The 20349-nt window shown below is 44.4% G+C and overlaps 1 protein-coding gene across 12 annotated transcripts in view; it reads right to left on the bottom strand.

Annotated features, from left to right (window-relative positions):
• Nucleotides 1-20349, bottom strand: part of THRAP3 (thyroid hormone receptor associated protein 3) — a 73819-nt gene extending 53470 nt beyond the window's left edge. For 9 of the 12 annotated variants that reach the window (XM_037882058.1, XM_037882056.1, XM_043532302.1 and 6 more), the window contains exons 1-2: nucleotides 16745-16897; nucleotides 6571-6654 (exon numbers count right to left, since the gene is read on the bottom strand). The gene's annotated coding sequence lies outside the window, so the exon portion shown is untranslated. Of the gene's footprint in view, nucleotides 1-6570; nucleotides 6655-16744; nucleotides 16954-20266 lie in introns of those variants that run through there. The other 3 variants (XM_043532303.1, XM_037882054.2, XM_043532304.1) reach the window with 3 other exon arrangements.

A 20349-nucleotide genomic window follows, 5' to 3' on the forward strand; every position in this document is an offset into this window, starting at 1 on the left:
TCACGTTTACAAAGGAACTCCACCCATAACTCCAAATAGCCATTTCACAGACAGGTTCTGGAATCAAACATGTGGAATATCATACAAATCTCATTGAGAGCGAGTCCCTAATGCATAATAAAGTGGATGATGAAACAACACATCAAGGGATGCAGTTCTTCCATTCTAAAATAAACGTATGAAAATGATCATGAATGCTTATGGATCAATATCCTAATAGATAAAGCACAAGATGGGGTATTAGCTGGTGTTTGCCACAGACCACCAAATCACACCTGAGAACAGGATGACTGGATCCTTACACAACTAACATGTGAGGGGAAAACTACATGCAATCAGGATTTGCTGATAAGCAGGGCTCAGGCAAACAATATGTTGTTTAATATGGCTAAATGTAAACCTATATATCTAGGAACAAAGAACATAAGGCCATACTTACACAATGGGAGATTCTATCCTGGGAAGCAATGACACCGAAAAAGATCTGGGGGTCATGGTGGATAATCTGCTGAACATGAGCTCCCAGTGTGATGCTGTGGCCCAAAGCGCTCATGTGACCCCTGAATGCATAAACAGAGGGCTCTTGAGTAGCAGCAGAGAGGTTATTTTACCTCTGTATTTGGCACTGGTGTGACTGTCGCTGGAATACTATGCCCAGTTCCAGTATCCACAATTCAAGAATGGGGTTGATAAACTGGAGAGGGTTCAGAGAAGAACCATGAGAATCGATTAAAGGATTAAAAAACATGCCTTATAGTGACAGACTCACAAAGCCCAATCTATTTAGCTTAACAAAGAAGGTTAAGTAGTGACTTGATTCCAGGCTATAAATACCTATGTGAGGAACAAATATTTGATAATGGGGTCTTCAATCTAGCAGTGAAAGGTAAAACAGGATTCAGTGGCTAGAAGTTGAAGCTAGAGAAATTCAGACTGCAAATAAAGTGTACATTTTTGAGAGAGGGTAATTACCCATTAGAAAAATTTACCAAGAGTCATGGTAGATTCTCCATCACTGGCAATTTTTAAATCAAGACTGGATACTTTTCTAAAATATCTGCTCAAGGAATTATGTTAGGGAACTTCAATAGCCTGAGTTATACAGGAGCTCAGACTATAGTTACTATGGCCCCTTCTGGCCATGCAATCTAGAAACTGGGAACTTTTTGCAGTTTTCCCCATCTCTGATAAGAAGGAAAGATTGGCTGTTTGATGCAAGTGTCTCTCCTGAAGCAAAAGGCTTGATTGTACTCCTTGATCCATCTTTCATTTTCTTGGAAAACCTGGTTTCCAGTTGCATTCTGAATTTTAGTCTCCTGGCATGGATATTCAGCAGCGCAACCATAGAAAAGTAGGGTTTAAGTATAACCTCTCCACAGTATGAAGTGACAATCTGCAAGACATTTTACTTTCTGGAGGGAAAAAAAACCCCAAAACATCTTCTTGGGTGATATTTATCTGATGACAGTGTTTGCTTTTCTAGTATTCCCAGATATACTTTTCTATAATCCGGATTGCTGAAATTCTCCAATACTATTGACATAAATCAAGCTATGTATGTGACTGAACCAATGACCAAAGTACTCTATAGCAAGACATTATGGCTCCAGGTCAAAGCACTTTTCCAAACAGAACAAATGAACTAATCAGGAATATTAGATTTCCAAATAATTCCACTAGCTATAAATTAATCAATGCCTCCAACTCCGGTGCTAGTTACTTCACCACTAAACTGAATTTATAAATCACACAGAGTAAGAAGCCTAGACTTTCATTAAAGTCATTAAATAATTTGGATCCCAAACATACCAATACATCCAACAGAAAACCTTGACCGGGTGTCCAGAACTTTTGGATATTTGTAATGGAAAACTGGAGACCTTGGTTTTCTGTTACAACAGTAAAAATGAACAAAGGAAAAGTTTCCATGATACAGAGAAAAAATGGATTTTGCAGTCATGACTTTTTATTCCCTCCAAATGCACGCAAAGGAACAGAGGTAAATGAGCAATAAGAACATCCACCAAAATTTCTCATTTCGAAACTAATAATAGTTTCCTCATAGTGATGTCCTACTAATACTGAGAGCACGGCTACACTTCCAGATGTAGAGCGCTTTGAGTTAAACCAGACTTTGTAAAGCGCAGTAGGGAAAGCGCTACAGTCTGTCCACACTGACAGCTTCAAGCGCACTGGCATGGCCACATTTGCAGCACTTGCAGCGGCATTGGGCGCAGTGCATTATGGGCAGCGATCCCAGCATGCAAGTGACTGCAACGTGCTTTTCAAATGGCGGGTGTGTGTGTGTGTTTGAGACAGGGAGTGTGTTGTGTGTATGTGGGGGGGGGAGAGAGTAGGTTTTGGGGGGACTGAGAGGATGTCAGCATGCTGTCTTGTAAGTTCAGACAGCAGCAGACCCCCCCCCCCCACCACCACCACACAGCATTCCACACTATTGGTTGCTTTGTCTTGGAGCAGATAAGCATGGCAGCTCTCAGAAACAGAGCTTTCAAAGGGCATATCCCCATTCCTACAGTGATTCAAAAACAATGACAGAAGTGGCCACTTGACTTAAGGGGATTATGGGACGGTTCCGGAGGCTAACCAGAGCGCAGTAATGCAACACTTTGTCTACACTGGTGCTGCGGTGCTCCAGCGGGGGCACAGCAAATGTTATTCCACTTGCCGAGTACCAGCAGCGCTGTAGCCACAGAGTCAGAGCGCTCTACATGCCTTGCCAGGGTGCCTGGGTAGTGAGCTAGTGTGCCCAGGCCTCCTTTATTTTGCTGTAACTCGCAAGTGTAGCCAACTCCTGAGTAGCTGGTACAGTGACTTGCGCCCTTGTGGAAGCAGTTGGAGATCCATTACTGTTTAGATTTTCACACCCCACAAGAAGAGCAGGAAATGCTCAAAAAAGATCCCCTTTGTTTTGCATAACAAAACTATTCACCAATCAGTTCATAGAAAGGAAGACTAGACTCATATGCATAATTCAAGTTATTGTGCTACTTTTTATGCAGCCAAAGGAAAATAAATGGCGTGCCTGCCAATGAAGTTCCAACCCCCACAGGTCACTAGTTCCAGTGTACTCTGGAAACCAGCAGACTCCACATACTACTCTCATTAAAACTGCACAACTTTACATGCAAAACTCTGGAAGTCACGTTTCCAAAGAAATAGTGAGTAATGCTAAAAACAACTGAATCCCAGTCCCTTTGGGGTCTTTTCTGATGCATAACATGAACAATTACAGCCAATATTGAAGAATTAAGATCCTTTAGAAATTTAGACTAGACTACTAAAAGATTAACCTGAACAGCTTTTATTTATTTGAGCATAAGCTTTCGTGAGCTACAGCTCACTTCATCGGATACCCATGCATCCGATGAAGTGAGCTGTAGCTCACGAAAGCTTATGCTCAAATAAATTTGTTAGTCTCTAAGGTGCCACAAGTCCTCCTTTTCTTTTTACGGATACAGACTAACACGGCTGCTACTCTGAAACCAGCTTTTATTTACAAGCTGCAAAACCAAATCAGATGTTTATTCCCAAAACAAGTGGTTTGATTGCTTATTTGAACCTTGACTAACTCCCACCCTCCCCAGCAGAAAAAGGTGAAAGACAAAATGGTTTCAGATTGTGATAGATATGGCAATTCCCTGCGATATCCTTGGGAGACCTTACTGAAATAAGTTTATGTATCTTTGGGGTCACTTGTATTAAATGAATGGTTTATTTATTATTGTGGTCTGGGATTGTATATAACCTCTCAAGATGGGGACATGTGACAGAAGTGAGACCTGGGGGTTCAAAGGAATATATGGAAAATGTACCAAACAAGTTTCAGAGTAGCAGCCGTGTTAGTCTGTATTCGCAAAAAGAAAAGGAGGACTTGTGGCACCTTAGAGACTAACCAATTTATTTGAGCATAAGCTTTCATGAGCTACAGCATCCGATGAAGTAAGCTGTAGCTCACGAAAGCTTATGCTCAAATAAATTGGTTAGTCTCTAAGGTGCCACTAGTACTCCTTTTCTTTGTACCAAACAAGGAAAACCTGACTTCTGGGACAATGTGTGAACTGGATTTCCTTGGGAACGCCTGGGGAGAGGTTAATGCAAATTGCCCGTCTTCGGTTATGCAAAAAGCAAGCCTTTTGAAGCTATGGCCTAAGGGGTTATTGTTTGCTGATCACCTGAGGCCAAGATCCAAGGCCCAAGATGTATAAAGGAAAGACTGAAGTATTCATAGTTGTTCTGGTTCTGAATCAGACGGTTATGAATTTGTAGCCATGGGGAAAATCCAGTTACAGGTTTTGAAGGACTGACACCTACCAGAGCCCAAGGTTGGATCTGGGGTGACCTCTGGTAAGCTTTTTAGCATGTGTGTAGGTTCTTTTATTGGTTTTAATACGTTTTCTCTGAAATGTTGCCACCTTAACAATAAACATGCTTCCTTAAAGGGCTGTGTGGTAACTTGTAACTGCTAGCAATTGTGCTGTTTAGAGCCTTTGGAGAGAAAGCAAAGTACAGAAGTTGGTCAATTTAGGCAGTCTGGCTAAGATGGGGATCTCATAGCATAGGCTGGGAACTGTGCAGCTTGGAAAAACCCTGGTCAGGAGGGAGAGTCACGCAGGTCTCCACTCAAAAGAGGTGATGTCTGAGGAGCCCAGAGGGTAGAGTGGGTGCCCTTGATGAACCACAGAGGGAAAAAAACCAGAGGTGCAGTTGCCCTGAACTGTGTATTGATTATCTTTTCATGATGTAGTCCTATACTACCCATCGCCACAGAATATACCATACTCATGTTTTGCTAGATTGCAGCAGTGTTGTTCTAGAAGTTATATGTCATTTATCGCATTTTTAAGTACCTCATTTCCCACCCCCCTTAGCTAGAGAAAAACTGACCCCACTCCAGACACTGTCCCGCTGCTATTTTACAGCACTCTTTATAAAACCCACTCTAAGAGAAAAAAGGGACATATTTGCTGATAACTTTCTTGCTGCAACTCTTTCGACCCACTGCTTCAATCCATCGAAGTGCTCTTATATTCTCAAAAGTGACTGCCTAAAAATGAGAATGCATAGTTCCATGTGCTGTTCCAGGGTTATAGTGTTTCAGAGTCAAGATGAGTTCTTTCTGGCTCGCGCACAGACACCAGTGATAAAAATTATCTGCAACTGGAACTTAGTATAATTCAGAGCCACGACAGACTCCAGATCACTCTCCAAAAGGTGTACTAGCTCTGTAAGACTAGCAGGAGGAGGAAAAGAAATCAGATCTGTTTTTTACAAGAAATGTGCACGTATACATATATCGCTATCTTTTATTTTCGATATTTACAGGGCACCTATCACTTTGACTCAGAAAACAACTCTTAATTAAGACGTCAATTTTTGAGAGTTTTGTTTGTTAGTTTGCTTGCTTAGTTCAGAATCAATAAGGCAAGAGGGATAACAGGCTCATTGAATGACAATGCAGCAGATGCTGTCAAGCAAGGATGGCATGGTATTTACCAGAAGTGGTTTTTAATCAAGAAAAACATGGTCTCTTCTACCCCAGGAAAATCTAGTTAGCACCAGTGTAAGGCATTTTCTATTTAAAAAACTGTTTCATTACATTACACATCACATTACGCTTAGCTTTAGTTATATATTCAAATTGTGATTAAATAAGGCAGTAGATACACAGATTAATTTAGGGTTGTACAAATAAAAAGTAAAACTGCAGTGGGTGTAACACTAAATATTATGTAATATATGTAAGTATAATACTGAACATTGGAATGTCTGCATATATTTTGGTTCGGTATTTTCTCAAGGAAATTATATGTTATGATTCATATTTCAGTATTATATAAACAAAAGACAAAAACATTCAATTATATGAAAACAACAATAATTCAGAGTTGTAGGCTTGAAGCATTAAGCAATCAGAAGCACGCAGAGCTGCAGATACCAGTCCAGATCCATTTGGCCATGCAGCATTCTGTAGCAGAAGACCAACTCTGACGCAGTGGATAGGCCAAGCCTATTCCTCAGTTTTGAATGAATGTAACCATAGTTTGAAAAGATTTGCTGTATGCCTGCTGAACTTGCTGGACACAGACGCAATTATTTTTCCCAGTTTAAAGCAGGTTTAATCTGGTATTTACCAGCATCTTGTCCTAAACTAGCTTTTCCTTGGAAATTGCCAACCCAGCTGTCAAGAGAGATTATTTCCTTTTCAGTGTGATAGCCTCAATGAGTAGAGAAGATAGGAATAGCATTTGCAGTTAATTTTTATTCCCTCTAACAGAAGAACAATTGTAACTTCCATGTAGTGATGATTTAAAATACCCAAGCTGTCCCATTTCAGGCAGTGAGATACTCACACCATCCAAATTAGCCATGCAGGACCCTCCAAAGTTCTACCTCTTCAAAATGATTACTTACATTAATGGCTTGCTTGGTTTTGCCTTCAGTGAGGTTCTGGTATCAGCCCCACACCCCTTACTCACACCTTTTAAGAGCACATATTCTTTGCAAACAAGTTGCATTTGAAAATTGACCAGACAAGAACATATTACATACCTTGTGTAAGTCTCCAATTAACCGTGGTTCTTAGCTCTTAAACACCTGGTCTTTGTCGCAAATGGTTAAACTCTCCCCCAATTTCTAAAGAAAAGAAATCATGTATCAGCACACATGTAGGTTTACTGGGATAAGAAAGGTAGACCACTGAGTTTAGTCATTCTCCCCTGCACTCCTCCCCACAAAGTACCAAAAAGTTTCAAATATTCAATTGTGTCAAAGTAGTTTAGTTATAAAGCCCTAAGTCAGCAAGTGATCACAACTATGACACCATACAAACAATAAATTAAGTTAGTTGCCGATTTATTTTATATTTGACAGGTTTCAGAGTAACAGCCGTGTTAGTCTGTATTCGTAAAAAGAAAAGGAGTACTTGTGGCACCTTAGAGACTAACCAGTTTATTTGAGCATCAGCTTTCGTGAGCTACAGCTCACTTCATCGGATGATATGCATCCGATGAAGTGAGCTGTAGCTCACGAAAGCTCATGCTCAAATAAACTGGTTAGTCTCTAAGGTGCCACAAGTACTCCTTTTCTTTTATATTTGTTGCCCACACATCGAAATTGGTCCTCTTAATAACAGATCTAGCGCTCCTGGGGACAGAATTTAAACATCAGAAGCAAGGAGCAAAAAAGCAATTCTTCCATGTTTACAGTATGAAATCCAGGGGCCTATTCGCTAAGCTCAGTAGTTTAGTTTCTGCTGTGAGAAGTGAAATACAAATGAGAACAAGCTTGACACACACTCTGGCTGTCTCTGGAAACTACAGCTCCCCTCTCCTTATCGCTCGCCTCTCCTTATCGCTAGTATCTTCTTACAGCCACATTACCATCATAAATCACAAACGAATGATCAACGTGGCTGGGAGCCAGAGCTGCCAGTTTACATGTGGGGGCAGGGAGAGACCAGGTGGGTCCCCTGTACATCCCCCCTCCCCAGAAGTAGTGAGGCTCCTTTGAAATGGCCAGGAGAAATTTTTGCTTTTCTTAATTTTATTTTATTAGTTACAACCAGAGAAAGGCCAAGTGTCATACATGGAGTGGGCAGGGATGAAAGAGGTTGAATAAGGGCTGAGAAGGAGATTGATTAGTAGCTGAACTGAGGGAGGATGGGTGAGAAAGGCTTTTATGGAGTGACAAGTGGAGAAAAACTGCACTGTAACTCCTGACAAGTTGTTTGTTGTCTGTTTCTGTTTGTTTGTCTTATCGTTTAGGCCTTATCTTCATAGCTCTGTTTTCTCTGTTTGTACAGCCTTGCACAGGGGGGACCCCCAACCTTGGTCAGGGCCCACAGGGACTGCCAGAACACAAATATTTCCCTCTTCCTTGTACAGAAATACTACACTGCGTATGGAGGGATGTGGTGTGAGGGTACACTAGGGCTGTTGTAATGAAAACTTCAGGGTGATCATTATTATAGTGAAAATAATCTACAAATTTCCTACAGACCAGGTACCAGTTCATATCACTTTATACTGCTGAGAGACTATACAACATTGAAACTTTATAATGAAATATTCAAATTATCCACAGTGGATAACTGAAAATAAGAGCCCAGCATACGTGCGGAGAGCTATAAAAGAGCTGAAATCAAAACGTATGCTACTAGCTGACACACAAGACTAAGGGGAAGAACCACACACACACTTGACTCATTACATTGGGAAGAAGCCAGAAGGGAACTTCGTTCTCAGAGGAAGGTATTCCTGAGAACAATCCCAGCAACTGCCAGTCATCCCTTCACAATGCTGAATCATTCTAGGATAAAGCTACATGGCTCTACTGACACTGCCCAGAACGGTCAGTGCACCATAAATTATTTGCTAGGCAGCCTGCATATTCTCCTATTTGAAGAAGCTTGAATTTTTCTGACCCTGTGCATCTTTACAGAAAAGAAAAGGTCAGTGAAAGACTACTGAATAAAAATCCAGTGCTGCCTACTGAGATTAAAATACTCTGCCCATCACTACCCAGTACTTTAGTGTTCTCTGAATTGCCACTGTGTTCTATAAAACAGCAGCTTCCGGTTATCATGGAGTGAAACGATGCAAACATGCGTCTCATGCCAGTGAAAAAGCAATGCCATGCTGTTATCACTGTTCACAGCTCCAATATTACAAAGTAGAGAAGCAGAAACTCAAAGCTTTCTCCCGGCTAGTAGCAGTGATCACTTTCATTACCCTGCTCCTCTTTTTCAGATGCAATAATGCTCTTCACCAAGAGACAGAATGCAGAAAGATGTTTCCCAGCATAAGAGACCCAGGGAGTTAAACTTAAGTAGTCACCCAGAGAACCTTCAAAATGGCAGATATTTCTCTCCAGACACCACTTCAGGGCACTAAGAGAACAGAGTAGGCCAAGATGAGCTCCTGTAGGCACTTAAATGTGCTTTCATCCTCATTCAGGGATCTGCCATCAGAATGTACAGGCCAGCTTCTCAATCACCCCACACATGGCTGCTGAGTGGTGAAACCAGTCAGTCTATCTTTGCTGAAGGAAGGACTCTAGCAATATATGTCTGTAAGCATGCAGTATGTTCGAAGGAGAGCCACCATGGCTATAATCGCTACAATTAACTCATGAGACACTGTAAACAGTTATCTTCCAAATATTTTCCAGAGTCACGGTACCTTTTGAAACCTAATGCTATTAAATCTATCTCAGATACATTTGTCAATGCCAGCAGACCTACACTAGTCTATATAAATGAAAAGCAAAAATATTCTCTCGCACACAAACAACCACCCTCCCTGTCACCATCATAACTAATGTTGAAACAAAAGAGTCAGATGACCTCAAACATTCTCTGTGCCAGGCAACTACTATCTGAACACACCCAGGTATTAAATACAGCTCAAAGTAACCTAGCTTTTCCAGCTATGGAAAAGCGTTAAGGATATGCGGCTGCTTAAATAATTATCCAGTTCTGACAAGCCAAACCGTCATTCTGCAAAGACAAAACCAAAGAGCTGAAAATAGAGCAACTGGCCACTATTATTTTACACAGTTGGTGGACTGAGCGGACAAGGAATGCCCACACGGCCAAAAACACCCTCAGTCTTCATCTGTCCACCTAGATGCTTACATGGCCTCCAACAGCATACTTTTTTTTTTTATGCTACATAAAATGAAATCTCTTGATGTGAACGGGTGCATCTCCACTGACTTTAGCGGAGCTGCACCTGCTTTATGACAGTGGCAAATTTCACTCAATATATTTTGTTTTCGACTAACACCCTTGATAGTCTGACCACATTAAAGGACATCCACTTCTTTATCTGGCTACCAAATTTCAAAACGCCTAACTGGTAATAAACATTCGGAACACAGTTCTAATTTAACCTGAAAGGCTGACTGTTTGATTTGAAAATGGAATTTGAAAAACTATTTGAATTAACCAAGCTGGATTATGCTGATAACCCTCAATGGCCTTGGCGCCAAAGTGAGTGGTACTAAAGCACTATAATACAGGCTATGCATATTTCATTTAGAAACACCCATACCACAGAACAGCTCCACTAAAGCAATTCAAATTAGAAAAATTAGCAAGGGGCCTGCTTCACCATATAGGCAAGGCTGCCATCTGGCATGTTTAAATTTGAGTCTTAAGCTCCCAAAACTGACAGTGCATACAGCTCAAGGACGACAGCGCCTCACACACTACTCAAGCAATCCTCCTTCTACACAGTGCTTGTTATCCAAGAAAGGGTTGCCGCAATGTGACGCTAGTCAAGGACAGGGCAGAGATGCAGGGCAGGTAAAGTAATTTAGAGATGACGGTGATTTCAAAAGCTAAAATGAGCAGAAATTGCAAAGCATATCTCAGCATGATCACAGGCAGGACTTCTACAAGCAGATAACCACTTGAGTAAAGTATAGAGCACCATGTTTGGCCACACGTAAGCAGGGTGGATTTGATTTAAATCACTAGATAGGAAGACTCGATTTAATCATGTATTTCTACATAAAAGTGCTTTCTTGTTGGCTGTTATAACCTTAATACATATTCTTCACAATTCAGAGATAGATGAAGGTTTCATTTTTAGAAGGTACACACTACACATTTTTAAAGTGATTTATTTTGAAAACTTTTCTGATTAGTTTTACAGCTATATCAGAAAATGAATGATTGTTTGGTTGTTTCATTTACCAAAGGAAATTGAAGCAGATATTTATGAATATCATGGGAGGTGAACTATCTCCAATTCAAAAGGTTAATCATTAATATTTGTAGGATTTTCTTGCCATACTGTATTAGGAGGAGAACGTCACCACACAGACATTTAAATGGTTTTATTTAACTAAAACAACAACGTTATGTATTCTGGATTTTTTCTTCAACAGCAAACACATAATATTTTAACAAAACAAGCACATGACTTTTTGAATTTAGTTAAACATTCAAGTTTTTTTAAAATCAGGTTTGTTTTTGTTAACATTGTTGTTAACTAAAATAGTTAAATGAAATATTTAAAAAAACCACAAAAATTAAATCGATTGTGTCAGCCAGCTCAAAGTGAGAAACTTAAATATTGGCTTCTGCAGCTAACTCAGTCGTCTTCACCTTCATTTTCCTGTTTGTCCATAATCTGGAAAAGAAAAATAAGCTTTCCTGCTTTGCCAGGTCCCAAACGATTTCTCAATTTGGAATGAATTAGTCCAAAGGAAGAAAATAGTCTTTCTACACCAGCAGAAGAACCTACTGCTGTGAAAAGTGAGATCATCACTTCAACAGTCTCTGAATCCAAGTGCTTAAGTGACTTCCACCAGTTCACTGGTGTGACTTTCTTTAAAAGATCATCAGCAAACATGTATTTCCTGAATGGCTCTTATTCCCTAACTTGGTCTCCTTTATGGCCTGCTGCCATTATAGGTTTTCCCTTCTAGTGAGAGAATGGTACGGTAGATCTCAAATCTATGAAAATTACACTCAGAAAGACCTCAAGACTTCTGGAATATGCTGCTCAAACTGTTTCACTTTTGCTTCTACTGCTTGTCCCTCCCTTCTCACATTTATCTCCAGACTTCTTCTCCTTGCCCAGACCTATTCCGTGCCCAACAATCTTCTATTCATTGAACTTTCTGAAACTTTGCACTTTTAGAGAGAGGTAAGGGATTGACTCTGTGTACACAAATTTGCAGAGGGACAATAGGGTTGAGGTCTGTTATTTCTCACCTCTATATTTTATTTATTTACTTAAAAGCCTTTTTTCCTGTTAACAAGCATGTTATCTCCAGAGACACAAATCCACAGTTTGAGAACTTCAAAACTAAGCCTCTCTGATGGCATCTTCTAGACTGAGCACTGAGTCCCACTGGGTAGATAGAAAAATTAACCTAAATAATCTATACAGAAGCCCCTGGAATCCCATAAGATTAGGTCCCTAATCCATGAACTATTGGAATTCATTTACAAACCTTTTCTTAAGCATTACATGAATATATTGTCTCATTCTATAGAATTACAATTTATAATCCCTATTCCATGATGAGATATTTTTGAGCTATAATGTATCTTAATTAAAACCATCTTTAGATAGGGTTTTTTCCCCTCAAAAAGCATTTTATCAAAAAAACCCAATTTAAAAAAAAACCCAATTTAAAAAAAAAAATCATTGATTTTTATCCACCCCACACATAAATTAGAACTTGTACCTGATGGTTGCCAATGCACAGCCAGCCACTGATTACCAGATAGCTCAGGAGCACATTAGGCATCAAATATTTTAAAAAGGCACTAGATGGGGAGTTATACGGGCCCATATTTACAAGATCAGATTTGGTCTCCTTACACAGAGTTGGACGGTGAATAAGAACACAGGGCTATGAACAGGAGGAGAGAGAGCTTGGCAAAATGTTTCTGCGCTGTCATTCTGCCTTCAGAACAGCAATTACCCATTCTTCAAGCCTGCTATTCCTTCCCAGAAGGAAGGTGCACACCCAAGGCTACCGGGAAATCACTTTGGCTGCCCAGGCACACCAGTTTGGGTTTTCCCATTAGCATGTGATAAGACCTTCTGCATCTTCACTGTTTATTACATGCTGTTCAGCACTGCAGTGGAACAATCACTTTGCCTCCTCCAGCAGAGAGAAACCCAGGATGAAGACAGAGCTGTATAACACCACAACTGTTAGTCCAGAGCTGTTGAACATTCTCCCTTCAGTGCAGGAAGAATTACTCCTCATAAGTTAATGACACATTCTTAATCTTAAAGGATCGGAAAAGATTTGTTCAGGGATAACTAAGTACAGTGACTCAAGATGTTAAAACTATCAATATATTTCAAAAACTGATCAAGGTCACTGGTCCCTCGGCTTTGAGATAAGTCTCATAACCAGCAGTGTCTATAATGGCACTCTCCAAAACTTTTTGAGACAGCTCTTCTCCCTTGGCTCTCAGCATAGTGTCTTCTGTAGCTGGCAAAAGAGAGACCAGCACTACTTTTTGTACTACTGTAGATATGCTGCTGGAACAGGAGGAAAAACAGATTCCAAGAAAAGCTGAACTATGGCAAGGCATCAGAACTCCTTGAAGTATTCTGTGCTTCAAGAACATACATTTTGCATGACTCTCCAGAATAACTACCTTGCTTCACATGCCTTTCCAACTGACCTTATATCAGAGCAGGTGACAATGCCACTCCTTACTCAGCCCTTTCCTCACACTGCTTTGCTTTCTCCCAGTGGATTAGTTCTTGCCTGTTCTATCTCAGGTATCGCTAAGTGGCCTTTCATTGTGATATCTAAGCACTTAGATAGTCACAAAAAGGAGGAATCAGATTCCTTCAGCAAATTCTGAAGGCCTAAGGTTTACAAGCCAACTGTTGAGAAATACTGTACATCCCTTTTCCTGGACTGCAAAGAGGGTCAGAATTCATAGCAACAGACAGGACAAACAGAAGCAGCTCTCCTGATACCAGCATCTGACTGACAAGATGGCTATACACATACACAGCATGCCTTAACACTATAATGTACCTACTATCTTACTAGATACATACATTATGCTTATCACCATAAGGATGCACACTAGCTCCCTGATTTTGGTGCCAGAGGGAAGAGGGAAAAAAAGTAACTGCCTTTGCCAAACAATAATGTGAGGAAAAGCACACAAGAAGAACACAGGCATTGCATCTGCTGTTGTGACTCAATATTCACACCAACAAGCACTCTGTTTTGGCACTTCCACAAAGACTGAAGCAGCTGCAAAGCCAGGCAGAGGACTCGCTCCCTGCATTTAATTATCTGAGTTAGCATACAGCACCCATCACTGTCGTGTCTTAGCACTGGCACAAGTTGGTCAGTTTTATGAAGCGGGCAAACGGTTGTAGTCTCAATCTATTATGTCACAAAGTACTTTGCTCCTTGTTCTATTCAGTGAGTTTGCCCATAATGTTTCTCTCTGAGTAGAAACACAGTTTTCCTGGGGGTTATCAGAAGATTCATGTTGGAATATCTGTCTCCTATCCCAGCAGAAGTCTAGTGAGAAATGATGCTATACAAAGCAGTTGCAAACCTCATTCTCCTGAGCTTATAAACAGTTATCTGGGTCCAGGTTTACAAGTCTAAAGCAAACAGATACCCCATAAGAAAGATGTATTGAGGTGGCATGAATCTTCAGTACCTGCCATATTCAGAGCAGCGTTCCTTCTGAGCTTGCCCCACAGAGTGGTTGTCACATCACCTTCAACTTAAGGGAACACTAAGAGGCTTGGCAGAAGGCAAGAGTGATGACAAAGCCCATATTAGGCACTTGTCAGTTAGGAATGGGTTTAAATATAAATTTATTATATTTAGATAAAGGGTGAAGGTACTGGCCTCAGCTTTGGGGAGCATCAAGTTCCAGGTCTAAATTACATGAGTGAGCCCAGTTAAGCTGGAGTCCAGCTTGTCTTATATTTTTACAGGTTACATTAAATACGTCTGCCAAAATAATCCTTATAGTCATTACAAAGTAAAACTTTGCCATTTCTAAAAGCAGAAACAAATGATTTAGAAGCTGGATAGCCAGACAGCCTGGTGACAACATACTGCACTGCTGGAAACTCCAGCTTAGCGTTCTAGCTCATTGAATAACAATGTCTAGAAGGGGAGCAGATCTAGTCTTTGGGCAAAGCAAGCAACGTATCACTGTGATGTCCCTTCCAGTTTATCAAAAATGGTGGTCTTAGATGGTCTTAGATAAAAGTCTTGTCCATTTTAGCCCTCTTATACAGAAGGTACGAGTATGATTATGAGACTTACAACAAAATAGCGTTATTAGAGTAAAATTCCACTACAACCACCACATTCTCTGCAGTTTTATAGATCCTTAACTTCTAAACATGGCAGGGAAAAGTCAAAGGATAAATATTTGGCATAATTACATTCTGCTTCAGCAACTAAATTTAGTATTTATTATTGAATATCAGATCAGGAAACAGGGTATATGCATTGTTGTTGTTGTAGCTGTGTCAGTCCCAGGATATTAGAGACACAAAGTGGGTGAGGTATTATCTTTTATTGGACCAACTGCTGTTGGTGAGAAAAAGCTTCCAAGCTACACAGAAGACCACAGCAAGAGCTCTGTGTAGCCTGAGTTTGTCTCTCTCACCAACAGCAGTTGGTCCAATAAAAGATATTACCTCGCACACCTTGTCTCTCTAAACAATAGGTTACTAAATTATTCTGAGGAATCCCATTTTCCCAAGGGACTGGAAGTGGAATACACAGCATTTCACATCCATGTCACCAGGAGTCCTTTATCAGATGTTCATACAGTGACTAGCACAAGGGGGCCCAACCTGGTTATGGCCTTCAGACTATACTACAGTATACATGTTAAATAATTTAACATTTTAATAACATTACATTGGCACTGACTAAATATTATCTTCAGCGATTTTGCCTATATCCCTCCAAGGGAGACAGATCTTCTAGAAAAGTGGTTTCTCGACCTTTTTTGGCTCAGGACCAATTTATAAATGTTGATAGTCTATCGCAAGCCAGTAAACAGGCGGGGGGGGGGGGGGGTAATGAGAGGTGTCAGGTTGCAGATCCCATCCCACCCCACCCCTGTAGTGGCAGTTCTGGTTCTGAAGGGCTGACTGGACTTGGCTTGCAACTCCAGGCACTGCAACATCTGGGGCTGCAGCACCACTCAAACTGGGCTCATTGTCACGATGGCAGCCCACTCCAGGCAGCCCCGTGGGACCAGAGACACAGCAGCCATCACGGGACACCACGAAAGCTTCTGGCGACCCAATTTCAGGTCACAACCCGGCGGGGCTGAGAAACCCGGTTGTAGAACAGTTCATGCCCCATCACCGCTGGCCGGGCAAAGCCTGTTACAACCCACGACCCACGTTGCAGCCCAGTTACTAACACGGAGCCGGTCACCGGGCTCGCCCTCTTTTTCAACAGCAAGGGGGACTCAGACTTTGTTCCTCCCCTGCCCCTCGTGCTCTAGGCTCCCCTTCCACTGCCTGTTTCCGACCAGGCAGCTGCATCTCCGGGGGTCACGGCTGTGAACCAGTCCCACAGGGGACACTGCCGAGGCGAGAGGTTTTCTGACGCCCGACTCCAGGCTCCCAGCCGGCCGACTCACGCCCCAGCGCCCAGGCAGCTGCACCAACAGCAAAGGGGCTTCGGGGCCGGTATAACCCGCAGGGCCACGGGGTGAGCGTGGGGCGGGGGCTGCACGGCGGGCGCGGGGAGAAGACCGGGAAAGCAGCCGCCCCATCAGCGCCTCTGCGCCATAACCCGGGGCCGGCTGCGGCCCGCCCCCCTCGCGCAGGGCCCGCGGGCGGAGGCCGCAGCTGGGGTCAGCGGGGCCTTACTCGCGCTCCCCCCCCCCGCGCCTCCGCGGCCGCGTGCGAAGCGCGTTATCCCCCCCCCCCCCGGGGAGGGGGGAGGCCGGAGGCCGCCCACGGTGACTCAGGGAGCCCGTCCCCAGCGCGAGCTCCAGCCTGGGGCCCAGCGCAGCGGCCCGTAGCGCAGGCCCGGGCCCAGCACCGAGCCGCCACGCGGCGCCGCCCGGGGCGGGGGCTGGTTTCGGGGGGTGGGGGGCCGCGGAGGGGGCCCCGCCCCATAGCGGCCCAGGCCGGGCCCGGCGGGACGCTCCCCTCAGGGCCGGGCCCGCGCGGCCTTGACCCCGCGGGGTGGGGGCGGGGGCGGCGCTCGGCCCTTCACTCACCGGCTCCGGCTGAACCCGCGGCCTCCACCGCTGCCGCGACCGCGCCGCCTCGCCTCCTGCGACACCGCCCCACAGGCCCCCGGCTCCCGCCTGCCGCGCGGGCTGCTGGGAGACGCAGTCCCGCGAGCGGCCTCCGCCCATTGGCCGCCGCGGTGGAGGGGACTACAACTCCCGGCAGGCCCCGCGCGGGAGCCGGCCTCCGGCGCAGCGCGCGCTGCACGCAAGGACGGAGGGGGTGGTGCTTCGGGCGGGGTCAAAGGTCTCCTCACTGGGAATGGGGCCTCATGGGGGAGGGGGTAGACTCCCCATGGGGGGAGGGCCCAGAATGGGGGGGGGTGTTAAACCCCCTCCCTGGGGTCGGGGGCAGGGAACAGGGTGAGGGTGGCTAAGCCCTGTGACTAACCTGGGTCCTGAATTGGGCCGCAAGGAAGATTTTAAAAAGAACTCCTTGGTGCTGGCTGGAACGGCAGCCACTCAAATCCTGTCCGAGAGGAGAGTCACGCTTTGCCTCGCAGCCAGGACTGTCCCGTCTCCACCTCCCACAAAGCCTCGAGCCCCCTGTGACGGGCTGGGTCACAGAAACCCCCTGGGAGCCGCCCCCTGATGTGCCAAGGCTACTTCTGCCCCTGCTTTCCGGCCCTGCCGGCTGAGGGCTCCAGCGCCCTGCCTGCTTTGAGCCAGAGCCGCTAGCCTGCTGCAAACCCAGATCCAGGTCTGAACCACGTCCCTGAACAGCTGTAGGCTTAACTGAAAGCAGCTTACAGAAGCATGCCTGTCCTTGACACTCAGATGCCCAACTCCCAATAGGGCCCAAACCCTGAATAAATCCATTTTACCCGGTATAAAGCTTATACAGGGTAAACTCAGGTTTGTTCGCCCTCTATAACACTGATAGAGAGAGATACACGGCTGTTTGCCCCCCCCCCCCAGTATGAATACATACTCTGGGTTAATTAATAAGTAAAGTGATTTTATTAAATACAGAAAGTAGGATTTAAGTGTTTCCAAGTACTAACAGACAGAACAAAGTGAATTACCAAGCAAAATAAAATAAAACCCGCAAGTCTATGTCTAATAAAACTGAATACAGACAAAACCTCACCAGTTCCAGTAAGCTTCCCTTTGCAGACTAATCTCCTTCTAGTCCGGGTCCAGCAATCACTCACACCCCCTGTGGTTATTGTCCTTTGTTCCAGTTTCTTTCTTGGGGGTGGAGAGGCTCTCTCTCTAGCCAGCTGAAGACAAAATGGAGGGGTCTTAAATAGACTCTCTTGTGGGTGGAGACCCCCTCCTCTCTCCTATGCAAAGTCCAGCTCCAAGGTGGAGTTCTGGAGTCGCCTGGGCAAATCACAGGTCCATGCAAGACTCACAGTTTTTACAGACAGAAGCCATTGCCCACCTGGCATCTTGAACATCTCCAGGAAGACTTCTTATGTGGACTGGAGCCTTCCAAGATGCACTGTTCCTTAAGTGCTTCTTGATTGAGCACTTAACTTTGTGAAGTCCTTTCTCCAGGAACTGACCACATGCTCTACTAAGGTTATTTAGAAATCAAGCCAGTACACGGCCAATATTCATAACTTCGAATACAAAAAATGATACATGCATACAAATAGGATTGATAGATTCAGTAGATCATAACCTTTACAGAGATATGTTACATGGCATATGTAGCATAGAACATATTCCAGTTATGTCATATATATTCATAAGCATATTTCCATAAAGCCTTATGGGGGGCACCGTCACACCCGTTCTACGTCAGGGTTTCTGAAACCTCTACATGTGACCGGGAAGGGCCGACCCCCGGGACTTGAGAAGATTCATTACTGGAGAATAGGTCATTCACCCACTATGAATGGATCTGGAGGCTCAGCGAGAGGCGTAGACCCTTCTGCAGGGCATGGGGAGCTATGGAATCATGGGCGTTAGAGAGAAATCATGAAGTTTGTATTCTGCTTCTGGCCAGTACTGGGTTAAATTCATTCTCCATGTGATAGGAAAGGTCAGGACATGAGACACAATCCGGCCTCTCCAGCAGGCACCCTCCCTGAAGCTGGGAGGAAGCTGTGCCAATCTGGAAAGGACGCCGCAGAGGAGGTTAAAAGGGAAACAGCTAGTTCACATGAAATCAGCTGCAGAAAACACAGGCAGCCTTTTGCCAAAGCCTGATGAGCCGGCAGTTTCAGAACAGGCCTGCACGGAGTTGCTACGGCTGCCTTTGCCCAGATGCTGCTTCCTTGTTTAGAGTTCTCCTCCCCACTTTCTGCAGCCATCGCTGCACTAGAATAGGACAGAACAGGAAATCCACGAGTTATGGCCTAAAAATTCACGTGTTGAGGCCGGCACATGCAGTGCAGCTTTCCCAGCTGGGGATGTGCAAACTGGCCTAGCGAGTGGCAAATTCAAGGGGTTGGAATCTGGCTAGGAACCAAGAGGTTTAGAGGCTGGGTTAGAGCAGAGGATCCAGAGTGTGGATTCTCAAGTTCTGTTCCTGGTTCCTCACTGCTTGAGTCTGGGCAGGTCACTTCACTTCTTTGCCTCAGTTTCCTCACCAGAGAGAGAGCAGAATGGAGCTCATCTCCTTAGCAGAGCTGCAAGGGTGAGTTTGTAAAGTGCTGCCCAGGCTTCTTAAATCTAGCTCTGCAAAGTCAGGCGGGGAATCTCCTGAGGACTGACTCGTGGTTTTGCAGCATCCGGGTTCCTGCCTCTGCCTGAAACTGGAAATGAGGCCATTTCTCCTGACCTTTTGGAAACTGAACAAGTATGTATTTACAGTTCGCTTTTAGCCTTGGGCAGCGACTGGAGGGTCTGGGCTTGTTCCAAGTCACTTCTGTCCACCCAAAGCTGGGAAGGTCCCCATGCGGGTGCCCACTCCTAGTGATTCCTTTGTTGCACACTGCAGTTTTAAGAATCGTCCCGATGGCTTTCAGGAAGTCTGGCTCTGGGGGCAGCAAGGCAGGGGCGGGAAGGTGGTGGAGCAGCACAATGGGCGTAGAAGCCCTGCCTTCCCTTCAGAAAAGCGCCTGGTTTCGGAAGCAGTAAAGCAAACAGCTATCGTTGCTTATAGGCCCCAAGCCAGAGGAGTCTGGAATGTTTTTCATGGACCTTTGAAATTACCCATAGCTGCTCTTATGATTTGCAGGACCCCAAAATATCAGCCAGGGAAAAACAGCAGAGAGTTGCCTCCTCGCCTATGCCGGCTGCTAATGAGAGATGGTCTGTGTCAGAAAGCTGCCCTGGGATGAGGGCTCCATGGCAACAGAAGCCCAAGTGATTGTTTCTCTCTCTATAAGCCTTGTAGCTGGAAAGATTTGTGTGTTCACAGCAGGGCCCCGCTGCTGTCGCTACCGAGCCACTCCTAGCCGACACCTGATTCCCAATGACTCTTTCCTTGTTGGCCTGTCCAGAGTCTTTATGGGCTAGAGATCAGAGCATAGGGCTCTGTTTGAGATTCTGCCATTGACTCACCATCTGGGCCTGGGCAAGACTCTTAATTTCTTTGTGCCTCAGGTTTCTTACCTGTCCAATGGGGCTAAGAATAACTTGCCTTCTTCAAGAGGGAAGGGCATGAGGCCAGATTCCTCTGTGTGTGTACTGGGCTT

Source organism: Chelonia mydas, chromosome 19 (genome assembly GCF_015237465.2).
Source record: "Chelonia mydas isolate rCheMyd1 chromosome 19, rCheMyd1.pri.v2, whole genome shotgun sequence".
NCBI classification, from domain to species: Eukaryota; Metazoa; Chordata; order Testudines; family Cheloniidae; genus Chelonia; species Chelonia mydas.